Here is a 16,279-nt window from a genome sequence, read left to right on the forward strand (position 1 = left end):
TGTGAAAATTGTACACGAATTCGCCAGAACTGAATTATAGCTTTCCAGCGACAGGATGAATATGAAATCCGACAAAAAGTCGCTGTAAGTGAGCTTCAAGGAGGGCGATGCAGTGTGGCCCTACCAACCCCAACGTCAGAAAGGTTTGTGTTCCAATTTACAGGGGTCATGGCAACGATATCACTTGGTAATCAAAATGTATAACGATCTGGGATACGGGATCCAATTGTCACCCAGAAGCAAGTCCAAAGTTGTCTACATGGAGATGCTGAGTACGTACATGGGTAGTAATGTTTCCTCTTGGAATGTTGTTCGGGGCGAACGACCTCAGGAAATGGATGAGTGTTGTGAATCATGCCCTAAAGAAAATAACGCCGGCCGCCACTGGCAGCATTAAATCAATTGTGACGTGGACAAGAGCGCGCCAGTCCGGCCGACGTTTCGCGGTTGTTCGATGTTAGCGGCCATTCTTGACGTGACGGAAATAATGCTGCCAGCTCATTAGATTGTCAAATATAAACACGATCTACTTGCCTAGCGAGACAGTCAAGTGTAAGTGATAGTGAGATACGCGGAGCGATCTAATGAGGAGATAGACTTTTAAATAACAGCTGAAATTTTAGTTCAAGTGTTCTGTTGTATTGGTAGTGAAATGGAGATGAGTTTGATAATTGTTCAGGGTAGTCAATTGTTGGTAAACTCACGGGGGAACGATTGAAAAGTCATAGGATGAGAAAGAAGACAAATCCTTTAACTATGAATCAATAATCATATTTTGGGAAATTTCAACCATCACTATGTTTTTTCAGATATTACGACTTTGAATTTCTCTAACTCCTATGCATACCTATTGAGCTCATATAAAATGTATACTTCATTTTGGTATTGTGACATGACGTCATAAATGTTTGAAATATTCATTCAATAATGAAAACAAAAATTCATTAACTCCAATTCATGAGAGCTAATCTGTATTTGATCCTCTTACATCAGCTCTGAGAAAATGAGAGTTCAGAAACAGATGTTTGCTCTTTAATGAATCCTCAACAGAATAAATGAGGAAATCCAATGACGATATATCATTATCATTATTATTTATTACGGTCAACCAGTCTTGCCTCAAAGTTACTCGTTGTAACATAGTTTTCAGAATACTCCTCCAACATTATCTCACGAAAGGAAGACCAAACTTGAACTCAAACAAAATCAAATCAGCAAAGTTGTACACCATTATAAAATATATCAAAATCAAAATGAACCGAGTACATTGGATGAAGTTCAAAAGTTCCCAATCTATAAGAGAATTCTCTATTTCTTGAATACACATACAGTTCAAAGTTTCGGCGACAAAAACTTTGTTCAGCAGAAATCGATCTACTCCTCTGATTTCCATCCAATTTAGTTACATCCAAACTTAAATATTTAGCTCTCTGAAACTTGAATACGGGTATCTCAGAGGGGAGTTCAACAATGACATCGATGAATTGCTCACCGTTTGGATTTAATTTTGAATAGATGCATCGGCCTTCTGGGAGTATATATATTCGGATATTGAAACTTGGCCTCTATTTTCAACAAGTTCATGTTATTCCATCATCCAGATGCAATATCTTCATATGAAGAAGATATGTGATTGTTTATTCGTCGATTTACAAAATGATGAAAATGACAAGTGATTCATTACGAAAATCCCATCTGCCCATCTTATATAAATTTCAAAACAATGGGATGCCCCATAAAACTTTCAGAATACAAAATGTTCATTTGGATGTGGTGGGAAACGTGTCAAAAAAAAACAAAAATCTGTTTCTTCTTTTTTTTCCAAAACGAGTTTTTGTTTAACTCAACTCATTTCAACCTCCATATCTTGGATCAACTTCAAATAATTCTTTTCGTGATGGTGTTATTATTTTTTCTTCTAAGTTGCAGAAGTCTGAGAAATGTTTCAACTGATTCAATAGTGCTTTTCAATGAACTGCAATGTACTAGGAATACTTCTTTTGTTTCATATTTTTTTCTCTTCTGGTTATTTTTTCAGAGGTGGGAAATTATTATCCTAAAGGACTTTTAATAGGACGACTATTGCCACAAGTTTACTGGAAGAAGAATTTCCCATCTGTGTGAAATAGAAAAGAAATAGAAAACGTATTTTCATCTAAAATATTACCAATGTTTTTTTTATAAAAGTACCAAATGTTTACCAAATACTAAACTGACACCTTATTTTTACATGAAAGTATGAAGTAACTCAAGTAAGACTTATATATTCAAAGTAAAGTACTAGACTAAAGTGAACTACGACTAATGAACTGGGGTAAAACAATTTTCACACAGATCGACATTACAGGTTGAGCAAATAATGTTGCTTCGTTTCTCTTTGGATTTAGTGCTACACCGAACGCACCTTCAATAAGTTTTATTAGTTGTGAGCATATGACTGCCAACGTTCGAAAGTCTGATAACATTTTGCACAGTTTCCATACCATAAGGAATATGTCACTGTTTGCCTTATTTGATGACCTTTGGGTCATGAAAAACTGGATTTTTGTGTAGATGTGAAAGACATATTCAATATTTCTGGAGAGGTGACTGACCCATTGTATATCCTCCCAAGGAGTTGTCGTCCTAGGTCATCGTCCATCCTCTCCTTTCCAGAAAGGTGGAAAGGTCACTAGGAGACATCTCCTTTGTATCGGCAGGTGTAGGCCAAGACTCGCCAAACACACACTCTCTTATTGACGATAACTCGGACACTCGCATAGGACATGTTTGACAATTTCATCTTCCTGTTCACTCATCCTACGTAGAGGTGTGTCCACTAGCTCCGTATTATGGAGGTGTTTTCTTAGTTGACAGTGACCAGTCAGAAATTCTACTATTAGGCGTAGATTTTACCTGGTCTTCGCCAGATATTTCTTCGGTGCCAGCTTTCCAGGATCGCCCAGGGTGATCCTGGCAAGATGGCATCCTTCAATTCCATCCCATCTCGTTAGAGATTGAGCATGGGTGTGACGTTTGGCTACTTCCGCAATTGTCGAATTCATCAGGCCGTAGGTATCACTGAATCCTAAAATTCTTAATACAGCTGCCACCTTGGTTGAAGAGTTGGCAATGCGATTACCTCTACTCGTGTCGTACCCATTAACCCACCTCAAGATAATGTTATTATCTACCGATGCTTTGACTAAATATTGGTGGCACTCTAGTACTAGCCCTGAGGTAACACGTTGTCTGCCTGCTATTAGGGCTTGTCTACTATCAGTGCAGATTGTTATGTTTCTGCCAAAAATTCCTTCCCTGGTTATATTTTTTTGTGGCGATTGAGATACCAGCCAGTTCTGTTTGGACCACGCTGGTATTTCCTCCCATTCACCACTTAATACTTAGGCTCAGTTAGTCTAGTTCACATGTACTTTTTATTGTGACATTTTTCAGCCTTGTCCAAAAATTAAGACCAAGGTGTCATTCGATTCGTATTTTTGCCAAGAAAGTTTAAGGAAAGGTCCGAAAACGCGCCGATAAAAATTACAAAAGTGATAAACAATTGAGTGAAAAATATGGGGCTTTAGTTTTTTCTTAATATTTCGGAAAATTTTAAAATTTTTTGGAAATTTGAAAAAAGATTAGAAAAGACAATGAATTTGAGTAAAAAAAGTCCTGACTCCCGAAACTGTATCTCGATCATTTATAATTTTTACAGAGCACTGAAAATAGAGCCAAAATCGGGTAGTCTGGCTTTCGTGCGCCTTTCGTCACTCTGACATAATAAAATCAAAAAAATCATTTGAACATATTAAATGTAAATATTAAGGAATGAAAAAATTCATGTGATGTTGGGATACATCAATAAATAATAATCCGCAGTCAAAAAATTTTCAACCCAATTTTAACGTCAATTATAAATTTGTTAAATAATAACTTTTTCTGAATTGAAAGGTAATATGAAAATCCCTATAATTATTGAACTGAAACCCTGGCATTTTATTCCTTTGGTGAAGTTATCCTCAATAGGCGAAAAAATAGATTACCGTTGCCAAAATAGAAAAATTGTTATTTTCTTTTTTTCTTATCAACAATTGAAAATTATAATTTAATAAAAAATACATTACTGATTTTTTATTTTTTCAATTTTTCATTGTTTCAATGTCTCATGGCTGAAAACTGATTATTAATATTTTTTCTTAATTTTTTACAGCTATTGTTAATGAATTCATTATAAACATATACATTGTTCATAAGCAATTCGAAATTTTTTTTTTGCAATATGTTGATTGAAAAAATCATGATTTAAAAAAAATTGGTTTCTTAAAAAAATTTGTTTGTTGCTAAAAAATGCGTTTGTTAATTAACAATCGTTTTTTGCAACTAAATATTAAAATTGAGGAACCGTTTTTTTTTCAAATCATAAATTCTATTGTTCTTTGAGGTTTTGACAAAAGCTTTTTTTAATTCTTTTTTCAATTGTTTATTTGAAAAAATATTGTTATAGACAAATTATTATTTTTTATTTTGATTTTTTTCCAATACTTTGTTCTATAATGAAAGTAACTATGTTTTCTTTTTTATTATCACAATATTAAAAGTTTTATAAAAAATTTAATGAATTGAAAAAAAAAACACATAGTTACTTTTATTATAGAACAAAGTATTGAAGAAAAAAATAAATAAAGAAAATAATTTGTTCATAACAAAATTTTTTTCGAATAAACAATTAAAAATAAAAAGAAAAGTTTTTTCAAAATCTCAAAGAACAATAGAATTTATGATTTAAAAAAAAGTTCCTTAACTTCAATATTTAGTTGCAAAAAACGATTGTTAATTAACAAACTCATTTTTTAGTAACGAAGAATTTTTTTTTCTCATTAACATAATGCAAAAAAAAAATTATGAATTGCTTATAAACAATGTATTTGTTTATAATAAATTTAATAACAATAGCTAAAAAAAATAAAAAAAAATATTAATAATTAGTTTTTAGCCATGAGACATTGAAACAATAAAAATAAAAAAAAAATTTAATTGTATTTTTTATAAATTTATAATTTTCAATTGTTAATAAAGAAATAGAAAATAACAATTTTTTCATTTTGGCAACGGTAATCTATTTTTTTGCCTATTAAGGATAACTTCAACAAAGAAAAAAAATGCCAGGGTTTTAGTTTAATAATTATAGGGATTTTTATATTAACATTCAACTCAGAAAAAGTTATTAATCAACAAATTTATAATTAACGTTAAAATTGGGATAAAAATTTTTTGACTGCGGATTATTGTTTATTGACGTATCCCAACATTACATGAATTTTTTCATTCCTCAATATTCACGTTTAATATGTTCAAATAATTTTTTTTATTTTTATGTCAGAGTGACGAATGGCGCGCGGAAGCCAGACTACCCGCTTTTGGCTCTATTTTCAGTGCTCTGTAAAAATTATAAATAATCGAGATACAGTTTCGGGGGTCGAGACTTTTTTTACGCAAATTCATTGATCTTCTCAAATCTTTTTTCAAATTTTCAAAATTTTGAACATTTTCCGAGATATTAAGAAAAAACTAAAGCACAATTTTTTTTTCACTCAATTGTTTATAACTTTTGTAATTTTTATCGGCGCGTTTTCGGACCTTTCCTTAAACTTTCTAGGCAAAAATACGAGTCGGATGAAACAGGGTTGAAAAATGTCACCAGAAAGAGCTAAATCGAGTACCTACATGTGAATCAGACTAAGTGATCTGGAGTACATTCCACAACCTGAGCGTTCTTTGATTTTTGAGCCGTCTTCATATACGCGTATTGTATTTCAATTGTATCAATGGTTGCCTGCAATAGAGGTTGCGCAGTAAGCGCTTCTTCAGCCTACGGCGAAAATCAGGTCTTATTATTGAATCGACCTAATACTTTCCAATTATTGCACGAAAAAAACATTTCAAAAATGAGAAATAACGTTTTTTGAGAAAAGAAACACATTCATTTATTCGTATTTATCAATGCTCTCACCTGCAAAGCAGTGTCAGCCTTTTTTTCAATCGTTGAAACACTTCATTTTCGAAAATAGAAAAAGTCACATGGAGCCATTTTTGGCGGATATGGATGCTGGGACATCGTTACACTATTGCTTTTTGCCAAAAGTCCACGTACAAGCAATGAAGTTAGAGCAGAATTATCATCGTCGTGCAAAGGTTATGAATTGTGTCTGCATGAATCCAGAAGTTTTTGTCGAATTGTTTCACACAAATTATCATCGACTTTTCTAATTCAGCTCGCAACCCTTGCTTTCACTTTTTTAATGTTATAATCGGTTGATATGCGTCCGGGGCAAACGTCATCTTCAACTGTCATTTCAGTCATAGCACAAACTTTCTCATACTGATTTTTCTGTTTTGAATTTCATTTGACAATTTTTGACAATGAAAAAGCCAACCTGTAACATGAATATGTTTTATTGATTGATGATCTTCTTGACTATCAAATTGCTCATTACCTTCATGAATATAATGTCTTCTTATTGAAATGAAATCATAAAGTACGACAATAATATTGAGAAAGACTTCAATTTGAACTTGATAAGTCACCCTTTCTTCTACCTCTAAAATATCGAAAATTATTGTGAATGACATACATACAAAAACGAGTATATCACTAATGCCCTGAGAAATGAGTATTATATAACACCTTTTCACAAGTGATATTGATTTATTTCACTCAAGAATTTTCATCCCCCGTTCTCGTAGAATTCCTCTCCAAGTGGATGAGTGAATTAATCACTGCAATTTAAAAGACTTTTCCACAAATTCCTTATCGATTCGGGTATAAAATGCCCCAAACAGTTGGTCCTGACATGAAGCCCAGGTTGCTGAAAGGACGAGACGCTATCTGACAGCAGGAATAGAAAGAATTGGGATAAGGAGGCTGGTTTCGTTGCACAACCTTCTCAATTCTTTTGTTATTGGCATTCCACTTTTCAATCAGGCGGCCATACTTTGATGGCCCTACTTCAATAACCCGTTCGGGCTTTTGTAGTGTCGGTTCTATACTTTTTTCCGAGTTCAATGCAGAAAATATACAATGGATGAAATGGGATCACAATGTATGGCGAAATCACTTTGGTATAATGGTAATTCCATTCAATTTTCGATGCGGTAAAAACATTTCCAGAGGGGATTGAGGTTGTACGGAGGGAATTCGCTTGAAGAGACCACTGATTAGAATGGGATGTTTCAGGAATATTTATGAAGATTTCAATGATGAAAACCAGTATTTTGATAGTTTGAATAGTCGAAGAATGTCCCAGAAATAGTATTCACCATAGACATGAAGATCGGATGTGAATTTTAAAGGGTTGAAGAGAAAAAAAGAGTGGAAGTACATAAAATACAGGGAGTCCGAAACAAGCACTTTTTCGAAACACTCGCTCGCGTGTTTTACCAACCAAGTGGGCGTCTTCAGGAGATGACAAAAAGTAATCCGCAACTCTAACAAGGATCTCTATTTATGTATAACAAGGTACACTTCCACTTTTCAACACACCTGGACTGCTTGGAATGGAACTTTTGCCACTCATCATGATTCTCATGCCACACGTCGCGATTTCCAGATTCTCGAAAGCATTCAGAAAACTAGCGTCTCTTAAATCGGATATGTGTTGCGTGTTCTTTGGATCAAGTTTCAATGGCTCGCCTACTCTGACCTATATATTTGTTGTCACAGTCCTCACAGCTCAGTTCATGTATCTCCGAATTTTCATTTTGCAGCATCTTGTCTTTAGGGTTACCCAACATTCGTTGAAGTGACCAATAAGTTTTGAAGGCTTCTTTCGCGTTAAACTTTCGAAAAGACGATTAGATTGAAAAAAGGAATGAAAAATGAAGATTTTAAACTAAAACAATGCGAAAACATAAAATGTTTAGGCATGATTATGAATGACTGCGAATTCCATATCAGAAAAACGATGTTCAAACTAAACAACAAAATATATCAGCTGAAATACCTACCTAGAGATCTCAACTTATTTGCACTGAAAATTTTTTGTTATGGTGAAATTCAGTCACGACTCACACATAGATCCTAATTATGGGGATCAGCATCAGCAGCTAAGAAATTATTTGTTCAAGAAGTCGGAGATTTATTTCTTATCTATCTTATCAATTTATCTACTACGAGTATACTTGAAAAATACCTGTTGCTTCCAACTATAGTCCTGCTAACATTTTTCTCAATATCGTGCCTTTTTTCACCCAAAGGAAACGTAACAAACCTATGGACAAGAAAGTTTAGACCTGCCATTTTGTGTTGTGGTGAATCATGTAAGCATAGGTTACCATAGGAAATGACAATTTTGATGAAATTTGAATTTATCATTCAATTTAGGTGTCTCCTATGACGATACAACAATTAAAGTGATCATACAAATTTTCGATACTATTTTTATAGTACGATTTGTCACCAGCCTCAAAATAGGCCTGAGTTCTATGATATTCTATGATATAATTTTTTTTTAATTATCAACGTGAACAGTATCGGTGAATAGACTTGTCTAGGCTTTTCAACTTCAATCAATAACTGTTGTGATGATACATGCTACTGAACGATAATAAGATTATAGTAGGTTTGTGTAAACCAGGGCTGGCTAAATCATTCTTTATCTATTACCACATAGCACTGTTCCTTTCTGCCATTGTGGTACTAGCCTGACTACCGGTGTATTGTTAGACTCTGTCTTTGAAGGACAAACCTCTCTCACAAACACACCATCTGCAGGATTGACAGAAGACTCGAAATGATTATGAACCTCTTTTATTCATGATTTTCATGGTTTGATGGAATCTATGACAGGTCGAAACAGTGCTTTTCAGATCACGATAAAGAAAGGTAGAAAGGGAATTCTTATTCTTGGGTCTTTGATCGATTGTTCGCTACTGAGATTTCGAGATTCAATCTTTCTACTTGCTGTCAACGCACGTACCACTGATGATGTCTGGCGCGCTAGCAGACAAAATGTTCACTACTTCAGGTTCCATACGACCACGTTCTACTGGCCCAGATTTTGTTTACTTCGAAAATTGTTTAATGTTTGAGGTTATATAATTTTATTACCTACATAATTGCATTGTTTACTTCCAAATTGAGTACATATGTTAATTTGGAGTTTTGAATTTATGTTAAATGTGAATGTTTCTCTTCCTCATTCATATACAGGCTTACATCCTCAGTGGAAATTGGATCGATAGACAGAAGACTCAAAATGAATATAAACCTCTTTTATTTATGATTTTCATAGTTTGATGGAATCTATGACAGGTCGAAACAGTGCTTTCTATTTTCAGATCACGATAAAAAAAGGTAGAAAGGGAATTCTTATTCTTGGGTCTTTGATCGATTGTTCGCTACTGAGATTTCGAGATTCAATCTTTCTACTTGCTGTCAACGAACGTACCATTGATGATGTCTGGCGCACTAGCAGACGGAACGTTCACTACTTCAGGCTCCATACGACCACGTTCTACTGCCCCAGATTTTGTTTACTTCGAAAATTGTTTAATGTTTGAGGTTATATACTTTTTATACCTACATAATTGCATTATTTAGTTCCAAATTGAGTATGTATGTTAATTTGGAGTTTTGAATTTATGTTAAATGTGGATGTTTTTCTTCCTCATTGATATACAGGGTTACATCCTCAGTGGAAATTGGTTCGAATTAAAAAAATTTAAATGGAAACTACTGTTTTCAAACTATATAGATGAAAACTGACAGCTGTCTCTGGAGGTCAAATTTTATGAAAAACTCTATTATGAAAACGGCATATTGACACCTATCATCGTTTCTGAGTTATAGCATGTTTTTCGAAAATGTGCATTTTTGAAAAATGCTGTAACATTTCCTCTGTCAAAACATTCTTGTTTCTAGAAAAAGGCCAATTTACTTTTTTACATGTAAAAACCTTATTTCTTCAAATGAGATATGAGAAAATAATTATTGATGAAAAACTATTTTTTTCCAATGAGACATACTGTATATTCCTACATATTTCAATAGAGGTTGAGATTACCTTTCTAGAACTGTAGCACACTTGATGTTTCGCTAGGGTCATCTTTAAAATACAGCGCTTTTAAGATTTTTCAAGTAGAATTTCAAACGCACATAATCCTCATTCTATTATGGAGCAGAGAAGTCAAAAAAGATTCGGATTTAGTGCGTGGGCAGGTATTTTTATGGGCAGAATTATCGGCCGGTTCATTTCATTTATTTATTCATTTCATTTAGGATGGCACTTTCACATCTCAGAGGTAATTAGAAATTTCGAGCCAGAATATTGAACCTCTTGTTGATGAATTGCTACTAATGTAGCTCAGAAAAATATATTTTTAACAAGACGGGGCTTTTCCTTACAACACTGCCATCGTCATTAATTTTTTCGCTGCAAATTTTAGTAATAATTGGATAGCCAACCAAGGACCCAACCGTTGGCCGGCTAGATGCCCGGACCTAACACCTATGGTTGAAAGATCTCATTTTCGAACTGCCGACCAGTTCTAGATACGAGTTGAAAGCGGCAGTGATGAAAAGTTCTGCTTCCCACACTCTTTTTTAACTGAATAATTCGGCAAAAAACATTCAGAAAATGTATCGCCTGCGTGTAGGAGAAGCTGATGGTCATTTCGAACACAGTTCTCTGGAGGAATATATTTCATTATTTGTTTTTTATCATTATTATCATAATTGTGGAAGTTCCATTTATAAGTGGTAAATATAGGAGAACTGTCTTCAGTTTTCAGTTTTATCGAAACAAGAAATTAAAAGCATTTTTGAACAAATTACTGACCGTTACGATAACAATACAAGAGGATACCATCTGCTGAGACCATGATAGTTTGTTCAAATAACATGAATCTGAGGAAATTCATAACCTACTTCCGGAAATGAACTTTTTCTGCTTGAAAAACAAGTAAAAATATTTCTAACCTGAGAAAATGTGTATACTGTGGATGAATATATGTTTGAGCAATCTCTTGAGTATGTTTTTTATAAAAAAACTTCAAATGAAAAACTTTTTTTTATGTTTCATATCTAGTGACATACACATTCACATCTGTTATTGCTATTGTTCCTTTTTGTTTTGATGTATATTTGTGTGTTATTTATACGTACTTCAAAGGTGAATAAACTGACCTTTGCACTATGACCTATCAGAACTATCTCAATAAACATGGAATCCTTGTTAAGTGCAATAATCCGAGATATTTTTTGTATCCCATATCAACCAGCACATTTCAATATATTTCAACTCCTCACCTCATATATCAACCCTCTCTCAAGGGTTAAGCTGAAAAAAATAAAAATGTATTTGAAATATTCTCCTTGTCGAATTTTCCATCGATATCAGGCCATTTCGCCCACTGGAATTGATATAAAAGATTTACAATGTTTTGCTCTCGGATTCAAACTGTCTTGAAAGGTTTTCAGATCAAATACAAATATCGGATAATATTCTAAGCTGTTTAAGTTTCCAGTGTTGGAAATGGGATTTTCGATAAGTAATGGCAGCTGGTATCGGGGCGACCAATATTGAGAGACTAGAGTATAGTTTTGCGGTGGAAATTAATATCAGATATTGCGCAGGAAAGCGAATTAAATTACACACAGGGTATCCGCGTGAAGTACCAAGCTAGAAATTGAACTAAACGGGTATATTTTCAGGAGAGATTGATTTTTGGGAGCATTCAACTCATTCCGTAACAAAAAGTCGTAATTTTATGAATTGAGTGTTTTTTATTATAATGTTATCCGTATTTACCAAAATATAATTTGGTACTGAAGAACCGATAAGGCAAGTGCCTCGCGGAGAAATATTGGATGTTTAGCAGTGACGATGACAGTGTTCCATATGAGTGAAATTTCACTTTTTCATTTATTATATCGTGTAGGAATCCTATGAATGATATCTGATTCTATTCCAATACACTTTTCTTGTATCAAGATGTAGAAGTAGAAAGCCAAAGCCTTTTTTTCACAACAAACTAAAGACTTACATCGCTTTATCCGAATATAACAGATATTTTTAAGGAAGTTTTGAGGATCGTGAATTGAAAAATATATAAATAAAGGACACTTCCACGCAGGTTGCCAATGCAGGGTCGAGATAAACAATTTTCAATACTCGAGATTCACCTAGTTTGGCAAAACATTTGATTCTGTGAGTCACATTGAATTTGAAGATCTTTTCTTATACGAGGGCGGTCTGATAAGTACTTAGCCTTACCTCCCGAAGGCTTCACTATTGCAAGAGAAGTTGGATTTTTAATTTTGCGCCGAACTTGCTACCAACTTCAACGGTTTATGTTCATTTTTCCAAACAACCCCGCATCAGTTCTAAAGCATGACTTCTTATACCATAATTACACAATTTTCTGAGTAGGATTTCACAAAACACAGTATCAAGAGCCTTAGCCAAGTCGATAAATACCGCAAGACACTTCAAACACTTGTCAAAGACTCCTTCTTTGTTTCACGAAGTCTATGATAGTACTTTCAGTATTTGATTCATTCATGATTTTCTCAGCAAATTCATTAATGACAGAAATTGGTCGGTAAATGTACATATGTTTGAGTCACAGATTTGTATACTGAAGTGACTCTACTAACTTCACATTGGGATGGTTTATTACCCCTTTTATAACATAAATATATCAATTTCATTTTCCATATGCACGCGTACATTATGAAAAAGTTGAACAGAATACCTTTTTCCATATCGCAACTTACGGTTTAACCATTTCCTTCAATGATTGTTGTGTTTTCTACATTATTGTTGCGTTTTCCTTCGTAGGTTTACCAATAATTGACTACACTGAATAATAAGGGAACTTTACTTCAATTCACTTCCAATACAAGATAATACTTTAGCTGAATCTTCAACTATTTAAATGTCTATCGCCTTATTTAATCACTCGGCGTACCGTATTGTCACTTCAACTTGACTATATATGGTAGTGAAAGGGCCTCAGAAATGTTGAAATATTCGCTGCAATTTCATCGAATCCAGTAGCATTATTCTCGCCACGTCTAGAATGGCCGCAAACATCGAACAACCGCGAATCGTCTGCCGAACTGGCGCGCTCTTGCCCACGTCACAATTGATTTATGGCTGCCAGTGGCGGCCAGCGTTATTTTTTTAAGGCATGACTTACAACATTATTTTCATTTGACCATGATATCTTCGATTGTTTTTCAAATTTTTCTCAGTTACCATTCACCTTTTGTGATTTATTTTCATGATATTCATTTTTCCTTAAGTAAATGAGTTTATTTCTATGTACTTATGATGCACTGTTTGGAACCTTTGGTTTAGTAATGAATATTACTGGAGTTTTTTCTCAACACCAAATTGTTATTTTCAACACCTCGACACGTGTTTCGATCACCAAGTGATCATCTTAAAGAGGAAGATTGAACTGAAAACTTCCCTAAGCTAACGCTTAGACAATATGTCTTCATGTAATGTTTGAATGTTATAGCTAAATATATATATATATATATATATATATATATATATATATATATATATATATATATATATATATATATTCCAGTTCAATATTCTTCTTGAAGCTGATCACTTGGTGATCGAAACACGTGTCGAGGTGTTAAAAATAACGATTCGGTTTTGAAAAAAAACTCCAGTAATATTTATTTCTATGGTTTATGTCTGAGTGCTTTTGAGCAGAAAGGTTTCTCAGGCTATCCTTTGTTTTAATCGATTGTATCAGTCCTAATTCTATCCCAGGTTTCAGTTTTTCAGTTTATTTGTTATGTATCATTCTCATATCAGTTGATTTCGCGATATCTTTCTTCAGTTCATCAATAAATCCATTATATGAAATTTGTGGCTCATTGCATAATGAAATTTCATTCCAGTTCTCTTTGTTACTTTTATCTTCTTTGAAACTGTTGGTACTTTAAAATTGTAAATCAAAAAGTATGGTAGAGCAAATCTGAAGGTATCACTCGTCCTCGATTTCGATTCGAAAAAATTCAATGTTGTTGGTCAAAATTCGGTAAATTTTCGTTTTCGGCGAATTTGAAAAAATTTTCGAGTGTACTTACGTATTTTAATGCATAGATTACGAATCCGAAAGAAAAAAGCGGCGCTCTCCCTTATTTACAAAGTTACGGTCCTTCAAACTTCAGAAAACGTTTTTTTTCCTGATAGACTATCTTGCGACACATTGCGACCAGCTCTGTATGATGCAATAGTGTTTGGGTACTTTTGCAGAACTTCGAGATACATTTCCGCATGTATCCACGTCATAATCAACCCAACTCATTCCGACACGAAATGAGTTCATATATGAGATCTGAGTATTTTATCAGCACTTGATCCTTTCCGAATTACCGGAATACGTGAAGAGGGTTGGAAGGCTTTTGACGCTAGCGGCTGAAGATAATTATGCCAGACGATGTTATAATAAGGGTATAAACAGTGATGGGATACATGGGTTTCATTTGAACAGTGTGTCTCTCGGGGTTGCCTGATATGACACTTTGAAGCTATTAGAGGGCCGTTTACAGAAACTATGAAAATGGTATGCGCAACTGTTTGATGGAAAATGCATTCGAAGTTAATGTACAAGTTGGCCGAAGAAAAACAGAATGGGCCCTTGTATTGAGTTATCCTTAGGGTTTTTGTTCAAGGGTTGTGGTTGGTCTCTTCATTTTTAGTTTTTCCACAGTCTCAGCTGTACTCTATATGTCCGCAAAAAGGAACCAAGAGGTGACAAATCTGGTGATTATGGATGCTATTCAATCTTGATTACTTTCCTAATCAGAAAAAATTGTACAAGCTGAAGGAGTTAGAAGTGCAGAAAACGTTACATTTGGTGTCTCTCGGGGTACATAATTCAAAACACTTTCGTCTACTTGTTTTTATTTTGCGACAAATATTGCAGCACTTCATCAGAGAAAGATTTGGATCTGAAAATTGAATTGAGAAAAGTTAGGATAGGATTAGGTGATTGGTTCCAATAAATTTATTCGGCCTCCAGTAGCAGAAAAACGCATTATCCACTATTAACATCTGTGATATTTCGCTTTGAGTGGAAATAAAATGCATTGAAGGGTCACTAAAGACCATATATAATTTGGATGTAATATTATTAATGATAATTATAATGATAAAAATCGCATTAACTCCTCAAATAAACTCTACACTTCGTATTTGTGATCATAAGTTAATAAACAAGAGGAAAGGGCGGAGTTCATTTCATTTGGGGACCTTCACTAAGATGTTCTTCTACTCAAACACAAAAATGCTGCCCAAACTTCATCCACATCATTATTATCATCACACATCCTTCCATGATTGAATGTTTCAGGTTCATATAGAAAAAAAAACAAGAAAAGAAAAAAAGTTTGGATTGGCCAGAAAGATATTTCTGGTATTTGAATTAGAATTTTGTGAACGATAGACATTCAGTATCCAGTGATTGGGGATTGTAAATAGTGCATATTTGATGTGACCCAACAACGTTTGAAAAATTCTATTTCAAACTTTCGTAGCGTTATTATTCCTCTGAAGCTCACATTGATATAATGAATATCAGGCGAAATGTAATTTAACAATGCAAATAGAAGGATAGTCAGAAATTATAATTTTGTGGAACAAATATGAAACGTTCTAGGCAAGAGTTTTTTTTGTTCTCTTGAACACGAATTTGGATACAAATTAAAACCATAAACGGAGCCGGCAAAATCAAAAATAAACAGTACTAACGATTCACACAGAAGTGATTTTATACCAGTCTCTGAAAAATGCCGTATAATGTTTTCAGAGAAAGATGGGATCTCTGAACAAGTTTTTAATGTGTTTTTTGAATCTTAAATTACAGTCTCCACACCACGCTTTTTGTGTGTTTTACAGGAGCTAATTGGTAACGATCAATAGTATTTTGATATCTTGAGGAAACGGTGAATTGTTTTTTAGAAGTACTAGAATTCATCTGTAGAAAATGTTTTGATGATTCATGTATACATTTGTGAAGATCTTCATTGATGAAATTACAGGCAGTTTTCACATTCCCTGGATAAAAACTATAATAAATCTGTGTATCGTAGACACAGCAGTGAGCAGTGCAATGTTCAAGAGCTTCCAGAAATGTTGTGGTATATAAAAAAACAGAAGTGGGCGCAATATAGAGCCTTGTAGGACACCGAATTTGAAGTTGAGAGTTGTTAAATTGGCATTGTCGGAACACACCTTTTGTTTCCGTCCGAATGAACATCCCT

This window comes from Leptinotarsa decemlineata, unplaced genomic scaffold, assembly GCF_025532065.1.
Source record: "Leptinotarsa decemlineata unplaced genomic scaffold, Ldec_3_MD MMD2_tig00026328_RagTag_RagTag, whole genome shotgun sequence".
NCBI classification, from domain to species: domain Eukaryota; kingdom Metazoa; phylum Arthropoda; class Insecta; order Coleoptera; family Chrysomelidae; genus Leptinotarsa; species Leptinotarsa decemlineata.